The 25,257-nt window shown below is 44.8% G+C and overlaps 1 long non-coding RNA gene across 1 annotated transcript; it reads left to right on the top strand.

Moving 5' to 3' along the window:
- The first annotated feature begins 1,394 nt into the window (after positions 1–1,394).
- On the top strand, positions 1,395–12,857 carry LOC143809344 (uncharacterized). Its single transcript, XR_013222225.1, has 3 exons — positions 1,395–1,449; positions 5,417–5,583; positions 11,900–12,857. It is a non-coding gene; the product is annotated as an uncharacterized LOC143809344 (long non-coding RNA).
- The last annotated feature ends 12,400 nt before the right edge of the window (positions 12,858–25,257 follow it).

Raw genomic sequence — 25,257 nt, 5'->3', positions numbered from 1 at the left:
GCAGATAGCTTCTTCCGGGGGCGCCACAGGTAGATATGGTGACTGCTATTATAGATGATATGTTAGGTATTGGTATAGCATTGGCTGCACTATATATGCGTATGCAATAGTTAGTGCTTAAATACCCCTTATATATACAGCGTTATTTGCTCCATACTGCAGGATGTGCTTTTAGCATGAGATATGTGTGGTGGTTCCCCACCTCTTGTTTAGGTGCCTGTGCACTATGGCATTGGATATGAAATTCCACTAATAAAGCCTTGTTTTATCTACAATTTGGATCTCTTCATGTTTTTCGGCTGCCTAGCTTGGTAGATCGAAGTGTTGTTGATATACGGTTTGGAAGTGCCAGTTATATAGTTAGGACAATTGTTTAATGCAATACTTGATAGTAATATACCACATATTTCCTGGTAATTGTGAACCAATATCATCTGCCCACCTACTTGTAAAGTTGAGGGGAAATTGGCATCCCTGACAAGTATATAGGAGAGATATTATTAGGTATAGAGTAGAAAGTGAATATTTCTACTGGTGGGCCAAATTAGATGCCGGTTACAATATTTTGGCTATGTGTCTATCTAGCGGGCATTTTATCTCATTTATTGGGGGGAATTGTGGTTTGTAGAAGGATAGTGTGGATAGCAATGGGGGATTTGTGATTGGTGACATTGTGATGGGGACATTGTGGTGAGCAAAGTGCTATTGCGGCTGATAATGAAGAACATATTGTGCCACTGCATGAAAATATCACTTCCTCTTTAAAAAAGAGCTACTGCAGTGGCTGCTTTTTTAATTACAGAGGAAAAGTTATATAATTTTTATTTGGGAATAAAGGAATTTATTATAACAGAATAAGTTTTACGCCCATGAATCAGTTCAGATTAATAGGATTAGTTCCTAGGAAGAGATGTGATTGAATTAAACTATGGTCCACACCTTAGGGTACTGTCACACAGTGGCACTTTTGTCGCTACGACGGTACGATCCGTGACGTTCCAGCGATATCCATACGCTATCGCTGTGTCTGACACGCAGCAGCGATCAGGGACCCTGCTGAGAATCGTACGTCGTAGCAGATCGTTTGGAACTTTCTTTCGTTGCTGGATCTCCCGCTGACATCGCTGGATCGTTGTGTGTGACAGCGATCCAGCGATGCGTTCGCTTGTAACCAGGGTAAACATCGGGTTACTAAGCGCAGGGCAGCGCTGCTTAACCCGATGTTTACCCTGGTTACCAGCGTAAAAGTAAAAAAAAAAAAAAACGTACATACTCACATTCCGGTGTCCTTCAGGTCCCTTGCCGTCTGCTTCCCGCTCTGACTGACTCCCGGCCGTAAGGCAGTACAGAGCACAGCAGTGACGTCACCGCTGTGATCTGCTTTCACTTTACGGCGGCACTCAGTCAGAGCGGGAAGCAGACGGCAAAGGACCTGACGGACACCGGAATGTGAGTATGTACTGTTTGGTTTTTTTTACTTTTACGATGGTAACCAGGGTAAACATCGGGTTACTAAGCGCGGCCCTGCGCTTAGTAACCCGATGTTTACCCTGGTTACCCGGGGCCTTCGGCATCGTTGGTCGCTGGAGAGCTGTCTGTGTGACAGCTCCCCAGCGACCACACAACGACTTTCCAACGATCACGGCCAGGTCGTATCGCTGGTCGTGATCGTTGGAAAGTTGCACTGTGTGACAGTACCCTTCTGCAAGTAATGCCAAGATATCTAATCTAATCTAAGGAGTACAGCACAGTCTAAACATTTTCTAAGCATGTTTTTGCAGCACTAGACTTGGTACCTTCACACTAAGCGACTTTACAATGATATCGCTAGCGATCCGTGACGTTGCAGCGTCCTGGATAGCGATATCGTTGTGTTTGACAGGCAGCAGCGATCAGGATCCCGCTGTGAGATCGCTGGTCGTTGCTGAAAGTCCAGAACTTTATTTTGTCGCTGGATCTCCCGCTGACATCGCTGAATCGGTGTGTGTGACACCGATCCAGCGATGTCTTCACTGGTAACCAGGGTAAACATCGGGTTACTAAGCGCAGGGCCGCGCTTAGTAACCCGATGTTTACCCTGGTTACTATTGTAAAAGTAAAAAAACCCCCACATACTCACATTCCGGTGCCCGGCGTCCGCTTCCCTGCACTCCTCCTGCATCCTGTGTAAGTGCCGGCCGTAAAGCAGAGCGGTGACGTCACCGCTGTGCTCTGTGGGAGATGCCGGAGATGTTCGGCGCTGACACAGGATGCAGGAGGAGTGCAGGGAAGCGGACGCCGGGCACCGGAATGTGAGTATGTGGGTTTTTTTTTTACTTTTACAATGGTAACCAGGGTAAACATCGGGTTACTAAGCGCGGCCCTGCGCTTAGTAACCCGATGTTTACCCTGGTTACCCGGGGACTTCGGCATCGTTGGTCGCTGGAGAGCCGTCTGTGTGACAGCTCTCCAGCGACCACACAGCGACTAAACAGCGACGCTGCAGCGATCGGCATCGTTGTCTGTATCGCTGCAGCGTCGCTTTGTGTGAAGGTACCTTAAGGGTACCGTCACATTCAGCAACTTTCCAACGATCACGACCAGCGATACGACCTGGCCGTGATCATTGGAAAGTCCTTGTGTGGTCGCTGGAGAGCTGTCACACAGACAGCTCTCCAGCGACCAACGATGCCAAAGTCCCCGGGTAACCAGGGTAAACATCGGGTTACTAAGCGCAGGGCCGCGCTTAGTAACCCGATGTTTACCCTGGTTACCATTGTAAATGTAAAAAAAAAAAAACACATACTCACATTCCGGTGCCTGTCACGTCCCCGGCGTCCGCTTCCCTGCACTCCTCCTGCATCCTGTGTAAGCGCGGCCGTAAAGCAGAGCGGTGACGTCACCGCTGTGCTCTGATGTACGGCCGGCTGGCGCTGACACAGGATGCAGGAGGAGTGCAGGGAAGCGGACGCCGGGGACGTGACAGGCACCGGAATGTGAGTATGTGTTTTTTTTTTTTTACATTTACAATGGTAACCAGGGTAAACATCGGGTTACTAAGCGCGGCCCTGTGCTTAGTAACCCGATATTTACCCTGGTTACCAGTGAAGACATCCGCTGCATCGGCGTCACACACGCCGATGCAGCGATGTCAGCGGGTGATCCAGCGACGAAATAAAGTTTCAAACGATCTGCTTCGACGTACGATTCTCAGCGGGTCCCTGATCGCAGTAGCGTGTCAGACACAGCGAGATCGTAACAATATCGCTGGAACGTCACGGATCGTGCCGTCGTAGCGACCAAAGTGCCACTGTGAGACGGTACCCTAAGGCCCAGGTTCACACTGCATTTGATCAGCACGTCAGTGGCGCTATCAGGGCTTACGCCGGAAGCCCTGGAAAATTATATTCTGGTGTATGCGCTGATAGGGCCATTGACTGTAATGTGTCACTGTGTGCTCTGTTGGTGTCAGGACTCAAACCCAGCAGCTCTTGATCACCATGTGGCAGCTCTGACCTCTGAGGTATTCAGCTCGCTGGAGAGTTCCTTGCTAAGGGCAGAGACACACTGCCGTATTTCTCGTGCGAGAATCGCATCGTAAAACCTGGCTGTCGGCTCTCCTGACCTGAGCTTGACAGTCGCTTAGTAATCCATCACGCTGTCATGCTCGGGTAAGAGGTGACGGCCAGTCCGTGCAGTGCTATGCGATTATCGCACGAGAAATACGGCAGTGTGTCTCTGCCCTAAACCAGATACTAGTACCTGTGTTGTTTCTGATTGTCTCCACCCCTAGTTCCTGATTGACTCAACCCTGTGATATCCTGATTGAGAAATACGGCAGTGTGTCTCTGCCCTAAACCAGATACTAGTACCTGTGTTGTTCCTGATTGTCTCCACCTTGAGTTCCCGATTGTCTCCACAACGAGTTCCTGATTGACTCAACCCTGTGATATCCTGATTAAACACCCTACTTAAACCTGGAACTGCACTTCCTTCCTTGTGAGACTGTTGAGCTCCCAGCCTAGCTTAGAAGTCTAGCTTCTTTCCACCTGCTGCTTAACCTCAAGATTGTACTGTTGCTCCATGTACCGACCTCTGGCTATTTCCTATGATTTCTGCTTGTCCTCCCAACTACACTGCTGCTCCGTGTACCGACCTCTGGTGATTCCCTGACTATGCTACCTGCTGATGCTGCCCCTAGTGGTTGCAATATCACTACTCCAACTCAGGTCAGTACATAACAGTTGGACATCATTTTTGTCTCTGTCTACCTATTTGATGCAGTCACCACAATGCAATCAAAAATATCTTGATGCCCGCCTCAAATAGGTGAGTTCGGCTGAAAATGATGTCCAGCAGAGCACATAGTAAGACCTCATGGAGCCACTGATGTGGGGATCAAAGGCAATGTGAACCTGGCCTCAATTTTTCCATCACACTGTTACAGTGCTTATCATGAAGCTGGAGAGCCATGTTCACAGAGCCTGTACCGAGGCACACGGAATTTTTGCAAGATGGAGAATCTGATAAATCATAAGGAATCTGAGACTCTGACTGTATGCCTCTGTATAAAAAACTGAGGCATTCAGAGTCAGTACGACTCCAAAGAATAGTGCTGCCGTAATATGGATGTGTGTATAACTGCTTATGGAACAGGCCGGATATAACAGTTTGTTTGTTAAACCATTTTATTAATAGTACAAGGGAAAGGACTGGGCACTCTATCTGCAAAACAGAGCAGAAGAAATTGCTTTAGGGTGCATTCACACATCTGTGTTTTTATCAGAACTTGCAAATCTTTTTATGAGACAACACTTGGACCCAAAGAGCATTACTTGTCCATTCACGTCTGAGAAAAAAATCAGAGCAGATGTGGAGTATAGAATAGGATGTATTCAGGAGGTTAGTGTGCTGTCCAGTAAAAATCAGGCAGCACGCGACATTCACACAGATGTATGAATAAACCCTTACACTAGTTACACATGAGGGGATGTAAGGCTAGTAGTGCAGTCATGAGTGTATTACCTCAGTGATCTTGTGAACCTCACCCCCACATCAAATGCTGTTATTGGAGAGTGAACATTATCCATTTCTCCGCACTCCTCCACGTAACAATACAGTTATGCCTGCATGCTGAAGACCTAAAGTACAGTACATTTACAGCTGGTCATATTGGTCTCTTCATAGCAACCTCGATATGTTTGGGCTAGCGCTCCACATTATTGACACAACATCAGAAAGCTTTGGAGTTTCTGTGGATTTGGTTCCACCCAAGAAGGATATGACTATGGCTCCCCAGATTACACACCTCGCCCTTGGTTATATAACTACTGATGTGTGCTGCTACAGTGCATCAGTGCTATCAGTGGAAATAGGGTCAATTTTTGCAAAATAATTAGCTACTATGACTGTACATCTCTTCTCTTCTTCCTTCTAGATGAAAAGCAGATGACCTCTCTTCCAGTCTTTCCTGCACAGTCGTCCTCTGATCCCACTCCACAGCTGAAGCATGGCATGATGACTAAGAATGACATTTCTTTGGAGGTGCTCACAAACCGAGTGATATTTCTGATGTTAGACACGTTCCTTGTTTTGCTGCCTGAGGTAATCATTGACAGATCTGTGGTACTTGTAGAATCTGTCCAGCTTGTAGGACACTGAGTTCTAGGATGTAGGTGCCTTACATAACAAATAGTGATGAACGAGTGTACTCGTTGCTCAGTATTTATGACTGCTCAGAGATTTAGTTTTCATCCCGGCAGCTGAAAGATTTACAGCTATTAGACAGCTTGATTACATGTGGGGATTCCTTCGCAACCAGGCAACCCCCACATGTACTTAGGCTGACTACTAGCTGTAAATCATTCAGCTGCCGTGATGAAAACTAAATCTCCTAGCAGTCATAAATACTCGGAGGTCACCTGAGCATGCTCTGGAAAACCCGAGCAACGAGTACACTCGCTCATCACTAATAACAAACAATAATAATAATAACTTCAAAGAAAAAATTGACCACATTCGACAGGAAATCATCTCCCAATCTCTTCATACCAGGCACTGTCCTCCCTCCCCCACTGCATCTAGTTCACTCTCTGACTTTGAACCAGTTACAGAAGAAGAAGTAAGCAGGCTCCTTGCATCTTCTCGCCCGACCACTTGCACCAGTGACCCCATTCCGTCACATCTCCTCCAGTCCCTTTCCCCAGTTGTCACCTCACATAACAAAAATATTCAACCTTTCCATCACTTCCGGTATTTTTCCCTCCTCATTTAAGCATGCCATCATACATCCATTACTTAAAAAACCCTCCCTCGACCAAAATTGTGCCGCTAATTATAGACCTGTCTCTAATCTTCCCTTCATCTCTAAACTCCTGGAACACCTGGTCCACTCCCGTCTTACCTGCTATCTCTCAGATAACTCTCTTCTCGACCCTCTTCAATCTGGCTTCCGCTCTTTACACTCTACTGAAACTGCCCTCACTAAAGTCTCTAATGACCTACTAACAGCTAAATCTAATGGTCACTACTCCATGCTAATTCTCTTGGATCTTTCCGCAGCATTCGACACTGTGGATCATCAGCTCCTCCTCACTATACTCCGCTCCATCGGCATCAAGGACACCGTTCTCTCTTGGTTCTCCTCCTATCTCTCTGACCGATCCTTCACTGTATGTTTTGCTGGTTCCTCCTCCTCTCCCCTTCCCCTTACTGTTGGGGTTCCTCAAGGATCAGTCCTAGGCCCCCTCCTCTTCTCTTTGTATACTACCCCTATTGGACAAACAATCAGTAGATTTGGTTTCCAGTACCATCTCTATGCTGAAGACACCCAATTATACACCTCTTCTCCTGCTTTCACTCCGACCTTCTTAGAAAACACCAGTGATTGTCTTACCGCTGTCTCCAACATCATGTCCTCCCTCTATCTGAAACTGAACCTGTCAAAAACTGAACTCCTCGTGTTCTCTCCCTCTACTAACCTACCTTTGCCTGACATTGCCATCTCCGTGTGCGGTTCCACCATTACTCCAAAGCAACATGCCCGCTGCCTTGGGGTCATCCTTGATTCCAAGCTTTCATTCACCCCCCACATCCGATCACTGGCTCGCTCTTCTTATCTGCATCTCAAAAATATTTCTAGAATTCGCCCTTTTCTTACTTTCGACTCTGCAAAAACTCTTACTGTCTCACTTATTCATTCTCGTCTGGACTATTGTAACTCTCTACTAATCAGCCTACCTCTTACCAAACTCTTCCCGCTCCAATCTGTCCTGAATGCTGCTGCCAGGATCATATTCCTCACCAACCGTTACACCGATGCCTCTACCTTGTGCCAGTCATTACACTACCCTCATCCACAAAGCACTCCATGGCTCAGCACCACCCTACATCTCCTCTCTGGTCTCAGTCTACCACCCTACCCGTGCCCTCCGCTCCGCTAATGACCTCAGGTTAGCATCCTCAATAATCAGAACCTCCCACTCCCGTCTCCAAGACTTTACACGTGCTGCGCCGATTCTTTGGAATGCACTACCTAGGTTAATACGATTAATCCCCAATCCCCACAGTTTTAAGCGTGCCCTAAAAACGCATTTGTTCAGACTGGCCTACCGCCTCAACGCATTAATCTAACTATCCCTGTGTGGCCTATTAAAATAAAAAAAAATTAAAAAAAACATAATCAGGTTCCTCGCATCATGTTCTCATACACTTTATGCAGTCAATAGCCTCTGTGTCTGTACTGCTACATACTTAGGCTGTTAACTGGTTCATGCAGCTTTACATGAACACCCGAGCCTTACACTATGGCTGGTCCAAATAACTAAAGCAATTGTTACCATCCACCTCTCGTGTCTCCCCTTTTCCTCATAGTTTGTAAGCTTGCGAGCAGGGCCCTCATTCCTCCTGGTATCTGTTTTGAACTGTGATTTCTGTTATGCTGTAATGTCTATTGTCTGTACAAGTCCCCTCTATAACTTGTAAAGCGCTGCGGAATATGTTGGCGCTATATAAATAAAATTATTATTATTATTATAATAATGTATTTGGCGTTACTGCTGCTTGTCTAGCAATGTCTTTTTAGTGATGTATTAAAAGTTTAAGTCACTGCTCGGCAAGTATGCCCCCACACTGACCGACGGCCAGCTCAGGACTGATGTACTGCACAGCCGGCTGTCAGTCAGTGACGGGGCATGGTGAAGAAACCACTCACTATGTAATGAGCAGTGACTGAAGCCGCACCAGCTGCGTCTCTATGACTGAAAGTTGGAGGCTGCCAGAATAAAGTTAATTTCCTCCTGGTAGCCAGGCTTAACCTGTAGACTAACCCCATATCTTCATGTTAATAACGTTTGGGAACGTGACAGGTCCCGTAAGAGAGAACCTGTTACCTGATTCATGCTATCCAAAACACAGGCAGCATGAATCAGATCCTAGCTACAAAAATACACTGAAGTATTTCAGAGAAAATATACTCTAAAAATCCCGGAGACCATAGCCAGAAATAAGACTACTCTCGATTGTTTTTTTCTTGTATTGCTGTAGGTGATTGACAGATCTCTCCTTAGGTAAAGATGGAGTAGAGACCGGTCAATCACTTGCACCCGCCTTGAGAAGATCCAGGCCAGGTGTGGCGCCTGACTAGTCTTAATATTTACAGGTCTGTCTCTTGTGAGTATATACGAAGAGCTCTTTAAAAACTATATTTTCTCTGAAACACCAGTGTGTTTTCAGAGAAATATATACTTGGTTGCAATCGTGCAGCCAGGCTGTGATTAATGCTGCCCGTGGTTTAGGTAGCAAGAATAAGATGACAAGTTCCCTTTAGTTACTAAAATCAGATCACGCTCTTCTGGGCGAAAACAGGACCCTTCTCATCTCCATCTGGAAAAATATTTCTGTGATTGCATCAACAATGTTGCAAATCATATTAGAAGTAAATTGGAAACCAGTTGTCCTCTAACTTCAGGACGCTTGTCTGTAGTTTGCCCACAGTGTGACTTCTCTTAGGCTCATGAGTTGCAGTACTGCTTAGCTAGCCACAATGGTCCAACAAGCTTGCTTCTGAATGACATCCCTAGCACTGCTGACGACCATGAAAGACATACTGGCATTGTTCATGGAAACTGCAGAACCTTCATGGGAGAAGCTAAGGCCTCCCATTACCCTACTGTAGTTATAGCTCCACAGTTTAGCCAGCATTTCATTAAGATGCTAGTGTATATATGCACTGCTAATGTCGGACTGGGGTGCCAAGGGCCCACCAGCAACATGACTCAGTGTTCAGCTACATGCAGATATTACATTACCCTCATTCACATATGTACCCATGCTTCTATATAATTAATAACACACTGGTAGTTTCTTAAATGAATGATGAGATGTTGTCTTTGTCTATATACTGTATAGTGAATCAATTGTATTGTGCCAGCTACTGTTCATGTAGGGAGATGGGGGCCCCACTCCCAGTTAGGGGCCCAGCGGGGAATTCACCTGTTCCCCTGTTGGCCAATCCAAGATTGTGTACTGCTGTTTATGGGCCAGAAACTCTGATTTAGATTGCTGGTGGAGTTAGAGGAGGAAGAAAGATAGACCGCAGTCTTCACAGGAACTCTAACCTATGACTATCTGTTTTGCATACATTTTTATGGTGCCCAAGATCAAGACTAAAAGAACCTGCACTAACAAGAGCAGGCAACAAAGTCCCTTTATTGACCCTCAAAGCAAAAAGAAAAGATAGGGACCTGCAGTAGGTGATTTATTAGACATTAACTATTTACAAATTGTTCGGTTGGTGCAGAATTTTTTTCTTCCATCCACTGTAGAATTGTTAAATCGGATCTTTTATCATTAACATTAATATAAATAATACTGCTCTGTAGCATTTATTAAGATAAGTAGCTCAATTATGGCCATAGACAATGATACACCTATGTCCAGCCTTGTATGAGAGTCCTATCCTGAGGTTTCTATAACCTGCCTGCTTCTTATAGCTGCTATAAGCTGTATTCATAGTAAATGTCCGCAGCAGACCCCCGGTCAATGCTAGTAAGGAAAACTGCAATTAAAAAGCTGGTTAGCAAAATGTGACTACTATAAAAACTTAAAAGTTAAACCTTGACTGCAGACAACTACAAAGAAGCAAACCATGCTGTACTGACCATCCCCGTGTCCACAAGCAAGGCTCACAATGTTTGGCAATAGCTGCGTCGCTGATATCTCGATAGCATGGCAGCCAATTAGTGAGCTCGGCAGCTGTCGACATGGATTGGTAATGTTAATGAAAGGGAATTTAACTGGGGATTATCTTTTAAATGAAAGGGAACAAACCCTTTAAAAATAAGAAATTTCACTTTATTTTTTTCATCAAACTGTATATATCAGTAAAAATTGTCGGAGGGGCTTTTTTCCTATACAATATTGTAGAGATAAGGGCTTTTAAAATTGATATGCAAGTTTCCCCTTAAATTAAGAGGGTGTTAAAAGAGATTCTTTTCTGGGGGTGTTTATTTCTTCCCCTGTACGACATTGCCCAATCATTGACATTACAATGAGGCTCTCTTCCTCTCTCGAGAAGAGAGCTGCAAACGGGGTGCAGTGATGAAGATGATCATCGTGCAAGCTGTGTTTGTCACATATAATTCTCTGGATCTATTCCTTCATTATTCCTCCATATCTCAGAGACTACAGCGGAGCTCTCCACCTATCTCGGCACAGGAAACAAAAGGAGCAAGATCTCAAATCTTGAAGCCATAGCAGAGCTAAGTAGGTTAGGAGATGCACAGCAGAGATGAAGAAGAGTTGAGTGTTGTAGCAGATCCTAGTGGCACAGCTGAGCTGGGAATCCTAGGAGACTTCTTTGTTGTGAGGTATCAGAGCCAGTTTTGGTGGTAGGTCCCACCGAAAAGTGAAGTGGAGTGGTATGCAGAACCAAGCAATGTAATCGAATGTAATCGACCTGGGTATGTCATGTGGCCAATGCAGAATTGGGCAAGGAAGTAGTCCACAGTGGTGTGGATGGCAACTTACTGAATACTGAGAGGTGCCGGCACTTGATCGGCCTTTAAACCATGAAAGCATGACCTCAGAGGTTCATGTTGGATTACCATGACCTGATGTGAACAGAAGCAGTGAGTGCCATCCGCCGGGGAATGAGAATAAAGAGTCCAGGGCACAATTCTCTTTTGAAAGACTTAAAAAAAAAATAACTTCCTGCCTGGGTTTTATACATTTTATCTCCTTTGTACAGGCTTACAAATGTATGTTTTTATATTGGGGAATCGCTGGAGTCATTTTGGATTTTGATCTTGTTATGGGTAATTATATCTCCACTGGTGTGACCTCATTTTCCATTAAAAGAGCTTCCAAGTTAGTAACTGCTTCTAGTTCTCTATTGCTTTGTACTCTCACATCAGAAACATTATTAGGATATTCTACGCCATAGCTTCAGAGCCCTTGATTATGCCTCAGCAGTGGTGAAACGTGTTGGGAAGAGGGTGTTGGATAGTCAGGCTTTGCTAATCAGCTTTTTAATTGCAGTCTGCCTCACCAGGGTTGAGCTGGGATGTGCTTCAGACATCCCAGCAACTAAAGTATTAAAGAAACACAATAAAAGCACCAAAAATGGTACCTTAATAGCAGTTAATAACTGTTGGAATGACAGTATCACATTAAAAATGTCCTCTCTGAGGCATGACATAGTGTGTATGGACATAAGGTAGAGTGATCAGCTTAGTGTAATAGAGGATATAGAGCAATAGTATTTATATGAATGTTATAATTAAAGTTCTTTTTTAATAATTTATCATTAGAAAATTAAGTAAATAAGCTCTATTAACTTTGGACAAAAAGTGGACTATTGTTGTAACTTTGGAGAAGGGGATCCAGAAATTTGTGAGTTCATCTATTTTTCTTTCAACAGGACATTGCATGACGTTAGACAGCAAAGCATGTTACCAACAGTATGCCAGTATGAACTCTGTAGAGCTGCTGTTTGCACAACCTGCAGATGACCAGGAGAAGATTAACCAGCGAGGTGCAAAATAATGTCACACTGGGAGTACGTGCAACAGGGCACAGATATTTTTCCTGTGTTTAAGTTATTATTGTCATTGTTATACACCCGAGGTGAACAACCTTTTAAGGTCTGCGGGTCAAATTTTGTGATTGTGGTCTACTTTGGATACTTAGTTAGTTACCTTTAAAGAGAGTCTGTTACCTGCAGACATAGAGGTAATTTGCGAATAGAGCTTTAAATATTTTTGTATGGTTTACTGGAACAGCAGAAGAAAATTAAAGAGTTTGTCTGGCCTTACAACACAAGTCTGCAGTCACTCTGCAGTATATGACTGCAGACTTGTGAATCCTCACATCACATGTACTGTCTGCTGTGAGGATTCACTTGTGTAGTCACGTGCCAACTAGACGTGCATAGCCTCACTCAATGCAAGGCGACTGAGGAAGGACGGACACGTCTAGTCGGAATGTGGCCAGAAATATGCAAATCACATACTTGATCGGCATCAGAAAAAAACATTACGGCATGTGTGCGCATCATTCTCTCCACCCATTGGCGAATTCTGTTTTTTTTTACTTTAAGTATTTTTATTGGGTTTTAACAACATTGATATGAAAACAGAACATGCCAATTACATTCAATAATAACAACAGAAAAGTTAACTGTTGTTAAAGGGGTTGTGCACTACTAGGAGAATCCCTTCTTAAGTCAAATGTTCTGCCCAGATAAAATAATAAAACCTATACTCACTTCCCGTGTTGGCACCATTCCTGCGGTGTCAGCACTTGCGGTCCCGGGGCTGTGATGCAGCGTTGATATACGTGATGCCGGAGCCCAATCAGCGCTGGCGTCACTGTCTCCACCTTCGGACAAACTGAACATGAAGAGTAAGCTGGGGATCAGCTGCAGCCTAAACCTCTTCATGTTCAATTTGTCTAAAGACAGTGACTCCAGCACTGGTTGAGCGCCGGCATCACGTGTCACAACACCGCATCACAACTTCAGGGAAACGATACCAGTCTGTGGCTTTCAGCCACCATACCCAAGATCAGGCATACTTCTTACCACCTTCAGTCCGTTTAAAGTGTCTTCCCGTCAGTACTGGCTATTCATGTTCCACTTCAACAACACAGAATTAACCTGATAAAAGTCCTGTAAAGACTGTAAATAAATTCACCTTGTTTTACAACATATCCTTTTGAGTGCTGGAACCAGTTTCAACATAACTGGCACACAACAGTGACAGATGAAAAAGGACAAATCACAAAAAACTAACTTTTTGCACATACCGCTGGATTACACAGACACTAATACACCTTACACCAGTGCTCCCCCAACTCCTTTCCTCAAAGGCCACCCGCAGATCATGTTTTCAGAATTTTCTTTGTATTGCCCAGGTGAGGGAACCTGTGGCATTTTCTGATAATTCAATCATCATGTTGGTGCCTCTTGAGAACTGGAGTTGGGGGACACTGCATTAGACTAAATGGTGCAAAGAATGCTTCAGAGAACTGCTGGAGCTGTTGCTGTGTGGACTAATGGGCTTGTGAGTACAAGAGACTAGACATGATTTGTCAGGGTCTCCAAACTGGCAAGACCGGGGTCACGCGGATCCGTGAAGTAAATGAACTGTGCCCAGGGACTGTCCGGCATCTCTTAATCTGTGGGCCTAAGGGCCATCGTTTCTCTGAAATATGAACTCAGATGGATATTGGTTTGCGGTTCTGACCAAGAGGACAACCTACGTAAAGTTTTGTGCAGGAGAAGGACATGGTATGCGCCCAAGGACTGTTAAGTTGGCCTATGGGCCAGGAACTTGTGCTCTTTGATTTCGGGGTCAATACAATCACCAGCAGTGGACACTCTATACCCCAGAAAAGAGGAGACTAACGGTTTAAATGTTGTATGTATATCCCAGAATGGTCAAGGATGACCATGTTTAAAGAGGGGATAAACAGCCTTTCAAATTAGATAAACAATCATGAGAACTGTGGTCATGTGTAAGGCAAAGCTGGGTTCCCCATCAAAAACCAATATTTCTCAATATTTAAATTTCAACACCAAAAACTAAAATCACAGAATTAGACATATTAATAATATGCAAGCTATGAAAAAAATAGAAACAGAATTGTCAATACATCTTGACTTATTCAGTACTGGGTATGTGCCACGTGTAGAAATAAATCCACTGCTGGTATCTCCCTTTGAAATTGCCATCCAATAAAGACCCAGATGTGATAAATGGGTGACAAGTCCAGAGACGCAGCAGACTATAATTTTTGTCATGTCTATTCATCCTGCGAGTTCTGTAATTCCATGACTTTTCCTTTTTGGTGTTGGAATTTCAATATTGAAGAATGTATAATGTCTTTGTTAGTCTTTCTCATTTCAGCCTTCTGTACCCAATTGTAAAGGGGTAATAGTTTGAGCATCTTTTTATGTGTAACATCATTATTTGTAACTCCATTAATTCCATAAGCCATGAGTTCTACCAATTTAAGAATGTTATAATTTATGTATTTTTCACCCTTGTTATAAATAAATCTAACCAGATATTTGCATAGCACAACATGTCCATCTTGTAAATTAATAGAAATTTAAGGTACAGTAAATTGAGAAATTTGAAATCTATTACTCTTGGTTTATTACCTAGGTCCACATATTAACATTAAGTCAGTAAAGAGAGCTGATAAAGAGTAGGTCATAGATACATGGAGAAACATTGTGTTATATGGTACATTTCCTTTTGTGTAGAGTAACGCAGAATATTTTCATACAGCCCCTCACATACAAGGACTGCGGCTGCCTGCTCCTAGTGCTTTATCTCTCTTGTGTCCATTCTTATCTTATAGCAATCATGTCTGATGAAGGTCCAGCTATAGGGATCGAAACGTTATGCAATTAAAGTTTTTTTTTGGATTGCCTATTAAAATCTGAAATATCATTTGTACTTTGGAGTGCCAAGTACCTTTTTATGTTTTATCTGTCGAATATGGAACCCTGTACACCCCCTCCTCACAGGAGTGCTTTATATTCATGATACACAAAATATTTTGTGCTAGAATCCAGCTGAACATTGTAGCTTCCTAAACGCACCTTACTGTCGTTCTGCTTTTTTAGGCCGTGGCTCTGCTACTCTGGATGCATCATGTCTTTGCCAACCAGTACCCAAGTATGACATCAAGCTTGGATGGCTATTTTAAAGGGAGTTTTCACTGAAATGCCTTGCCCTGTGACAGAAGTATTTCCTTTTCTCGCTCTTGTTTCTCTACATTGCTATTGATGACTTTGTTCTGGTTCTGGCAATAACCTTGGTTTTGATAATTATCATGCCTTGCCCTTTGGCATGTCTGCTTAGTTTCAGATTTCCTACTCCGGGTTTACATTTTTTACCTGTTCTTAGCTATACTTTTGTTTTATATTTTGGCCTTTTACATTCGGATGAATCTTCTGAAATTGACCCACAGCTTCGCTTTTGAATGTACCACTTTCCCATCTGGATTACCACTACCAATCAATGGCCATTTTGCAGATTTGCAGATTATAATCTGGAAATCCTCTTGAATGGGCCAAGTATAAAAAAAATGTGTTTTCTTAGACTCTGTAGTCTAGTCAACATCAGGTAGTTTTTAGATTACCACATTCTGGTACATGACCGTAACATTATCACAGGCACATGAATTAAAACAGCACTGTCTGCTTCCTGCCTGCCACTGTCAGTGGACCTTTATGAAGCTAGGAACAAAAAAGTTGCTGTGTAAGGCTCTTCCAGTAAGCCATTTTGCTGACTCTCTTGGAAATTTCAGACAACTGCCTTTGTTCCTTTTGCTACTCCTGTGAGCTGGTAGACTTTTTTTTGTGACCACCTAGTCTTTGCTCGCTACTCTGGTTCAAGTATATAAACTTCCAGCACCTGCACGGTGTAGATGTTAAGGCATGTCAGGGCTTTCTTGCCTAACATACCATTCCCTTAAATTGTGTCTCCAGAAATTTTCTGCTCTAAACCGGAGAACTTCTGGTCTGGGCGGCTTGGCATCCTTCCGGTCACCACCCTCATTTACTGTACTCCTTATTGGGTTTTACCAATTGCCTGGCATGTCTCAGTTACATAATCTCCCTAGGCCTTTTAATGGTTTGTTGGACACACCCATTTTAAGTTGCCATGTATTTGGACTCTGTTGTTATTATTTCCTCATACATCTGCAATTGATTTCTCCAACTAGAAACTACCTATGGCTCCATAAGACCAGCTGACCCACAAGACTCATTATTTGCTGTAAACATCTTGAACGGACACAAGAGACTGTTCATACTATGCAGCAATCATCTTTGCAAACTCCTGTGATTTCTACAAACCCTCAGGCCTCAAAGTTAATCCATCTTTGACTGTAACATGAAAACTGTTATTTAAGTTTGTTCACTTTGTATTGCAACCGGCTGTAGATCCGGACACCATCTATATGCTGCTCCAGGCCTGCCATTTTCCTCTACTTCTGCCTTCCTAGTTCTTTGACTGCCAGTGTTTTTTGACTTGCTTGTTTGCTATACAGCATACCATATTGTACTAGCCGTCGCAGTTTCACATACTTTCCAGCCGGCTGTGTCACCGCTCTGAGTAAGTGTATGCACCATGACCTGCTCCTCTGTGAATTCACCTCACCAGATGAACTTAATGTTCCTTAAGGAGGCCTATATAATCTTCTTGCTTTTGTGGAAGTTCTGACCTTGGCATTGACTTAGAACAGAACAATCATGTATTTTCTGATTATCTGGAGTCGGGAAGGAATTTTTTTCCCCCAATGTGGAGCTTACATTGTCACATGGGGTTTTTTTTTTTTGCCTTCCTCCTGGTCAACATGTTAGGTTATGCTATGGCTTGAACTAGATGGACTTAAAGTCTTCCTTCAACCATAATAAGGCTGGGTTCACATTGCGTTAATAGCAGCCCGTTCATACGCTAACGAGCTGCTGTTAACGCAAGTGCCGATGTTCCATCGCGCTAGCGCAGATGGAGCATCTGCTAGCTCTATCTGTGGACCCGGAAATGCTGCAGCCCATGTCTCGGGTCCGTCACTCAATGAAGGCACATCGTGCCTTCCGACATTGCATTCAATGGCGGCATTAACGGACTACGTTACACCCCATTATGCCGCGGTGTAACGTAGTCCGTTTAATGGAGTCACTGAACGCAATGTGAACCCAGCCTAACTATGTTTTGAGGAATCAGGCTATGTCTGCTTAGCATTATTCCACCTAATATAAGAGAGACTTCCCTTGATAACAGTATTCCATCAAGATTTGCACACAGGCTCCATAAGTATGTAATAAGGCATTGGTGTCCGCTTTTTAAGACAATTCAGCAGACCAAGCACAAAATTGTGGATCATGATCTTTCCTTTCCTTGATAACCTAATTTCGGTAACCACTACAGTGTATCTCCATTTCTGGGAAAGTTATTAGAGGGGTTGTCCACTACTTGGATAACCCCTTTTCATTCCACATGTTTTGCCCCATTAGAATAAAAACCAACTACACTCACCTCCAGTGGCGACGCTGTTCCAGCGTTATTGGCACTAGCTTTACCGATGCTCTTGCACAGTTATTATCACAAGTGAGACCAGCACCCAATCAGCGTTGGCGGCACTGTCATCGCCTTTGGACAAACCAAACATCAAGAGGAAGTAAGAGAGGAGCAGCAGCAGCACTGGCTTCCTATTGATGTTCAATATGACCGAAGGTGGGCATAGTAAGCCGTCGCTGATTAGGTGCAGGGCTCATGACAGAACATCACAAGAGCCACAGAACGCGAGTGCCGACACCGTTGGAACGGGACCAGTACAGGAGATGAGCATAGTTGCTTTCATTTTAATGCAGCCAAGCATGAGGAAGATTGAGGAAGGGTTGTCCTAGTAGTGGACAATCCCTTTAAGCAGTGTTCCTCAACTCCAGTCCTCAAGAGCCACCAACAGGTCATGTTTTTTAGGATTTCCTTAGTATTGCACAGGTGATTGAATTCTTGCCTGTCTAGGTGATGCAATTATCACCTGTGCAATACTAAGGAAATCCTGAAAACATGACCTGTTGGTGGCTCTTGAGGATCAGAGTTGGGGAACACTGCCTTTAAGCATAGTAACATCATGCTTCTCTTTACCTTCAATTGTATTAATAATAATAATAATTTTATTTATATAGCGCCAACATATTCCGCAGCGCTCTACAACTTATAGAGGGGACTTGTACAGACAATTGAAATTACAGCATAACAGAAATCACAGTTCAAAACAGATACCAGGAGGAATGAGGGCCCTGCTCTCAAGCTTACAAACTATGAGGAAAAGGGGAGACACGAGAGGTGGATGGTAACAATTGCTTTAGTTATTTGGACCAGCCATAGTGTAAGGCTCGGGTGTTCATGTAAAGCTGCATGAACCAGTTAACTGCCTAAGTATGTAGCAGTACAGACACAGAGGCTATTGACTGCATAAAGTGTATGAGAACATGATGCGAGGAACCTGATTACCGTATATACTCGAGTATAAGCCGAGATTTTCAGCCGAAATTTTTGGGCTGAAAGTGCCCCTCTCGGCTTATACTCGAGTCACGGTCGGCGGGTGAGGGGGAGAGGGAGCTGAGGCATACTTACCTGCTTCCGGTGCTCCTGGCGCTCCCCCTGCCCATCCCACGGTCTCCGGGTGCCGCAGCTCTTCCCCTGTTCAGCGGTCACGTGGGACCGCTCATTAGAGAAATGAATATGGACTCCACTCCCATAGGGGCGGAGCCGCCTAGTCATTTCTCTAATCAGCGGTAACGGTGACCGCTGACAGAGGAAGAGCTGCGGCACCGAAGACCAGCTGTCCGGGGGAAGGAGCGGGACGCCGGGAGCAGGTAAGTATGTCATATTTACCTGTCCGCGTTCCACACGCCGCTCTGTCTTCCCGGCGTCTCTCTCTCCGCACTGACTGTGCAGGTCAGAGGGCGCGATGACGCATATAGTGTGCGCGCCGCCCTCTGCCTGATCAGTCAGTGCAGGGAGACGCCGGGACCGGACGCTGAGGAGCTGCAAGCAAGAGAGGTGAGTATGTGTTTTATTATTTTTATTGCAGCAGCAGCAGCAATGGCACAGCTTTCTATGGCACAGCTATGGGGCAATTCTGAACGGTGCAGAGCACTATATGGCACAGCTATGGGGCAATAATGAACGGTGCAGAGCACTATATGGCACAGCTATGGGGGCAATAATGAACGGTGCAGAGCCCTATATGGCACAGCTATGGGGCAATAATGAACGGTGCAGAGCACTATATGGCACAGCTATGGGGCAATAATGAACGGTGCAGAGCACTATATGGCACAGCTATGGGGCAATAAGGAACGGTGCAGAGCACTATATGGCACAGCTATGGGGCAATAAGGAACGGTGCAGAGCACTATATGGCACAGCTATGGGGCAATTATGAATGGTGCAGAGCACTATATGGCACAGCTATGGGGCAATTATGAACGGTGCAGAGCACTATATGGCACAGCTATGGGGCAATTATGAACGGTGCAGAGCACTATATGGCACAGCTATGGGGCAATAATGAACGGTGCAGAGCACTATATGGCACAGCTTTATATGGTACAGCTATGGGGCAATAAAGAATGGTGCAGAGCACTATATGGCACAGCTATGGGGCAATAATGAGCGGTGCAGAGCACTATATGGCACAGCTATGGGGCAATAATGAGCGGTGCAGAGCACTATATGGCACAGCTATGGGGCAATAATGAACGGTGCAGAGCACTATATGGCACAGCTTTCTATGGTACAGCTGTGGAGCAATAATGAACGGTGCAGAGCACTATATGGCACAGCTATGGGGCCATAATGAACGGTATGGAGCATCTATTTTTATTTTTGAAATTCACCGGTAGCTGCTGCATTTTCCACCCTAGGCTTATACTCGAGTCAATAAGTTTTCCCAGTTTTTTGTGGCAAAATTAGGGGGGTCGGCTTATACTCGGGTCGGCTTATACTCGAGTATATACGGTATGTTTTTTATTTTTTTTATTTTAATTAGGCCACACAGGGATAGTTAGGTTAATGCATTGAGGCGGTAGGCCAGTCTGAACAAATGCGTTTTTAGGGCACGCTTAAAACTGTGGGGATTGGGGATTAATCGTATTAACCTAGGTAGTGCATTCCTAAGAATCGGTGCAGCGTGTGTAAAGTCTTGGAGACGGGAGTGGGAGGTTCTGATTATTGAGGATGCTAACCTGAGGTCATTAGCGGAGCGGAGGGCACGGGTAGGGTGGTAGACTGAGACCAGAGAGGAGATGTAGGGTGGTGCTGAGCCATGGAGTGCTTTGTGGATGAGGGTAGTAGTTTTGTACTGGATTCTGGAGTGGATGGGTAGCCAGTGTAATGACTGGCACAAGGTAGAGGCATCGGTGTAACGGTTGGTGAGGAATATGATCCTGGCAGCAGCATTCAGGACAGATTGGAGTGGGGAGAGTTTGGTAAGAGGGAGGCCGATTAGTAGAGAGTTACAATAGTCCAGACGAGAATGAATAAGTGAGACAGTAAGAGTTTTTGCAGAGTCGAAAGTAAGAAAAGGGCGAATTCTAGAAATATTTTTGAGATGCAGATAAACTGAAACCATCTGAAGCTCATACATTTTAGTCATCTGGCTCTGATATAGAAAGAGAGAGGAACTTGATTGCCCAAAGGTCTTTGTCTCTACTGTGGGAAGAAAGGACATATACTCTACAGCAGAGGTGTCAAACTGCATTCCTCGAGGGCCGCCAACAGGTCATGTTTTCAGGATTTCCTTAGCATTCCACAAGGTGCTGGAATCATTCTGTGCAGGTGATTAAAATTAACACCTGTGCAATACAAGGAAATCCTGAAAACATGACCTGTTGGCGGCCCTCGAGGAATGCAGTTTGACACCTCTGCTCTACAGGCCCCTTAGACATGAGAGTTAAGTAAGACACGAACCTGCCATTAGTCTAATGTTGATGGAGGTTCGTGGATTCTTCCTCAATAGAAAATATCATGGAAGAGAAGGATCCAACCTACCTAACTTCAGTAACTGATCCTTATGACAGTGGGTCATGGTGAGCACAGGAATGCTTGGCTAAGCTGAGCGTTCTCGTGTATGGGGGAAGCAGGAGGAATAGGTACTTCAAAAGGTTTCCTAGCTAAAGAGTATAGAGGCATTAACTTTCTGGTGCACCCCAAAGGTCAGGGTCAGAAGTAGGTGATAGCAGGAAGATTACCTCACAAAAGTTTGACACCTACTTTGTTTGACAAAAAGCTTTCGGTTCCTGTCACTATTATTCAAAAGCCTTTGCAAATCCTGCTTTCATTTTCCGTACGCTGGAGCTGCCAACAACTCTTTACAAATTCTTGATTACTCTGCTGACCCTCCAAGAACCCTATATATATCAACTCAGAAATGATCTAGAACTGTGCAATGTAGCAATCCTGCATACTTCATATTCACGGTTTCAACTGATCTGTAATATTTGGAACTACCTTGGACTATAGATCATTCCTGATTCTAGCAACACATTCCTGACTTGGACCTCATTCATCTGCCACAATCTGTGCAATTTTTTCCTTGCTTGGATTTCACTGCAGTGCACAACAAGCAGAGACAGATACTATATTGTTAAGAAGAATGCAGTAATCAATACAGGAACCTAATACTGATTGCTGTGAATGGACAGATTAACTGTACAAAAAAAAAAAAAAAGAAAAGAGATTTCACTCATTGATCTCATTGTTTCGACCACATCAAAGGAATTATTATTTCACCAAGTTGGATCTGCATTGGATAGTTTGTTTCAAACCAGAGACGGCGTTGCATAGATGACAGCTTTTAACATTTGGGATTAACACTATAAATATATGGTGACTAGTGATGAGCGAGTATGCTCGTTACTTGAGTTTCTCCGAGCATGCTCAGGTGGTCTCCGAGAATTTCGGCGTGCTCGGAGATTTAGTTTATGTCGACGTCCAGAGAGGTGAATATTAATTTCTCTTAAGTAGCAGCACACGTGACTGCCGCCAGCAGCAGGAAGCCGGCAGCTGACACTGCGCGCCACTGAAGAGCAATGAATACTCACTGCTCTCTTTGCGCACAGTCCTGGCGTGCAGAGCAGTGAGTATTCCCGCAGCTGTGCTCTGCTTGTGAGCAGTGCATGACATCCCTGAATCATGAAAAACAACGAAATGCTAGTGATGTGTTGGAGTGTTTTTTTGTACCACCTCTGGCTTTTATAACAGCTTGCAGTCTCTGAGGCATGGATTTAATGAGTGTCAAACAGTACTCTTCGTCAATCTGGCTCCAACTTTCTCTGATTGCTGTTGCCAGAGCAGCTTTGCTGGTTGGAGCCTAGTCATGGACCATTTTCTTCAACTTCCACCAAAGATTTTCAATTGGATTGAGATCCGGACTATTTGCAGGCCATGACATTGACCTTATGTGTCTTTTTTCAAGGAATGTTTTCACAGTTTTTGCTCTATGGCAGGATGCATTATCATCTTGAAAAATCATTTCATCATCCCCAAACATCCTTTCAATTGATGGGATAAGATAAGTGTCCAAAATATCAACAAACTTGTGCATTTACTGAAAATGTAATGACAGCCCCAGTGCCTTTACCTGACATGCAGCCCCATATCATCAATGACTGTGGAAATTTGCATGTTCTCTTCAGGCAGTCATCTTTATAAATCTCATTGGAACGGCACCAAACAAAAGTTCCAGCCAGGGGCGTAGCTAGAGCTTTTGCCGCCCGGGGCTGTTCCAGAGTTTGGCGCCCCCCCCCCCCCCAGAACGTATGCGATTTTCACACTTAGTCATGTACCGACGAGCTTCTCTCCCTTAAGCTCCCAATGTTCAGTGAAAAACTGAGAGAAGCAGAAGAGAAGCTCGTTGTTACAGGACCATAAGTATGAAAATCGCATATGAGTGACGTGTCCATGTGTCGACGACTGGAACCTGCAGAGCTGAATCCTGACATTGCAGCTTCTGAATTCTCACAACGCATGCACTGCACACTTTTAGGATTCTCCCTGGCCGGTGGACAGTCATGTCAGCACAAGCATGCGATTTGTATACTTCTGACCACATTCCGACTAGACGTGCCTGGCCTCGCTCAGTTCATTTTCATAGAGTGAGGCCACACATGTCTAGTCAGCACGTGACCGCATGTATGTAAATCGCCAGCACGAGAGAATCCTGATAGTGTGCAGGGCGCACTGTGAGAAGTCAGAAGTCTGCAGTCACAAAGAATGACTGCAGACTCATTACAAACCTGGACATCCCCTTTAATGCTCCTAACATAAATAAAAACATGAGAGTTAGTCAGTATCACAAATAACATTTACATCCAGGTACCTTATAGATGACGTCGCCTCTGGAGTTGTTCTCCTTCATTTCTTCATCTTGTCCAGACCCCATGATGAGTTTTCTCATCCACAGCCGTCTCTGCAGACTTCCATCTTCTCCGCTCTTTTGCAGAAAATCTCCACATGATGCCCTTAAAGATACAAGTGTCATTATAATGCTCCTGAATAAAAAATTTCCCCTCACTATATTGTCTGCATAAAATATGACCCCCACACTGTCTGTCTTATGGTACTTGCTCTTCACACTGACCTCCCCTTTCTATACCGGACCCCTCTTCACACTGACCTCTCACACTGTGTCCCCCCTATAGGGCCCAGTATTTATACTGTACTCTCTCATCACACTCCCCCTCCTTTGTATACTATCCCCTCCTGGCTGTGCCCTTACACTGTCCCCCATGCTACGCATGCACACATCCCAACACCCTCACTCCCCGTACTCTGTCCACATACGTTTTTCACATCGCTACTCATACTGTGTCCGCATACATTCCCCTGTTTGACCCCAAGCTGTCTGCACCCATCCCCCATACTGTTTCCTCATATATGCCCCCCATCTCCCCCTTTGCTCTTCATTTTGTGTCCTCAGATCTCCCCCACACATTAAATCCCCCCATCCCCATGACAAATCTCCCCCCACACACATTCAATCCCCCATCTCCACACACAATAAATACCCCATCTCCACTCACATTAAATCTCCCCCCACAATAAATCCCCCCATCTCCACTCATATTAAATATCCCCAATCCAATAATATATCCCACTATCCCCACTCACATTAAATCCCCCCCACAATATATCCCCCATCCCCACTCACAGTAAATCCCCCCCCACAATATATGCCCCCCATCCCCACTCACAGTAAATCCCCCCCCACAATATATGCCCCCATCCCCACTCACAGTAAATCCCCCCACAATATATGCCCCCCATCCCCACTCACATTAAATCCCCCCCACAATATTTTCCCCCATCCCCACTCACAGTAAATCCCCCCCTGCACCTTCGGTGTCTTCAGCTCCACTGGAGCACTTACCACCGATCTGCATCTCTCCTGCTCTGCCTCTGTTCTGCCGCGCAGGTGAGTGATGTCAGCAGCATGATCACATGACCTGATCACGCTGCTGGCATCGCTCTGACCCGGCAGTCAGAGCTTCAATTGTACTCGCATCACAGATACGAGTACAATTGAACACTGGGAGCCGGCGCGCCGCAGCTTCTCTGTGCCGGCTGTCAGCTTGACAGTCGGCACAGAGAACAGCTGACTCCCAGTGCGGGGGGTGACAGAATGCAGCCGCCGGGGGAGACACTGCGGACCGCCGCTTTAGGCGGCCCGACTGCGCCCCCCTGCCGGCTGCGCCCCCCTAGATACGCCACTGACTCACCCCCGCATTGTGCCGCCCCCCCGCATTGTGCCGCCCGGGGCGGCCCGCCCCCCCGCACCCCCCTTCCTACGCCACTGGTTCCAGCATCATCACCTTGCCAAATGCAGATTCGCGATTCATCACTGAATATGACTTTCACCCAGTCATTGACAGTCCACGATTGCTTTTCCTTATCCCATTGTAACATGTTTTTTTTCTGTTTAGGTGTTAATGATTACTTTAGTTTAGCTTTTCTGTATGTAAATCCCATTTCCTTTAGGCAGTTTCTTACAGTTCGGTCACAGACGCTGACTCCAGTTTCCACCCATTCATTCCTCATTTGTTTTGTTGTGCATTTCCTGTTTTGGAGACATATTGCTTTAAGTTTCTGGTCTTGACGCTTTGTCTTCCTTGGTCTACCAGTATGTTTTCCTTAAACAACCTTCCCATGTTGTTTGTATTTGGTCCAGATTTTAGACACAGCTGACTGA

This window comes from Ranitomeya variabilis, chromosome 2, assembly GCF_051348905.1.
Source record: "Ranitomeya variabilis isolate aRanVar5 chromosome 2, aRanVar5.hap1, whole genome shotgun sequence".
NCBI lineage: Eukaryota > Metazoa > Chordata > Amphibia > Anura > Dendrobatidae > Ranitomeya > Ranitomeya variabilis.
The sequence above is the reverse complement of the archived record's forward strand: the minus strand, read 5'-3'. Positions and strand labels throughout refer to the sequence as shown.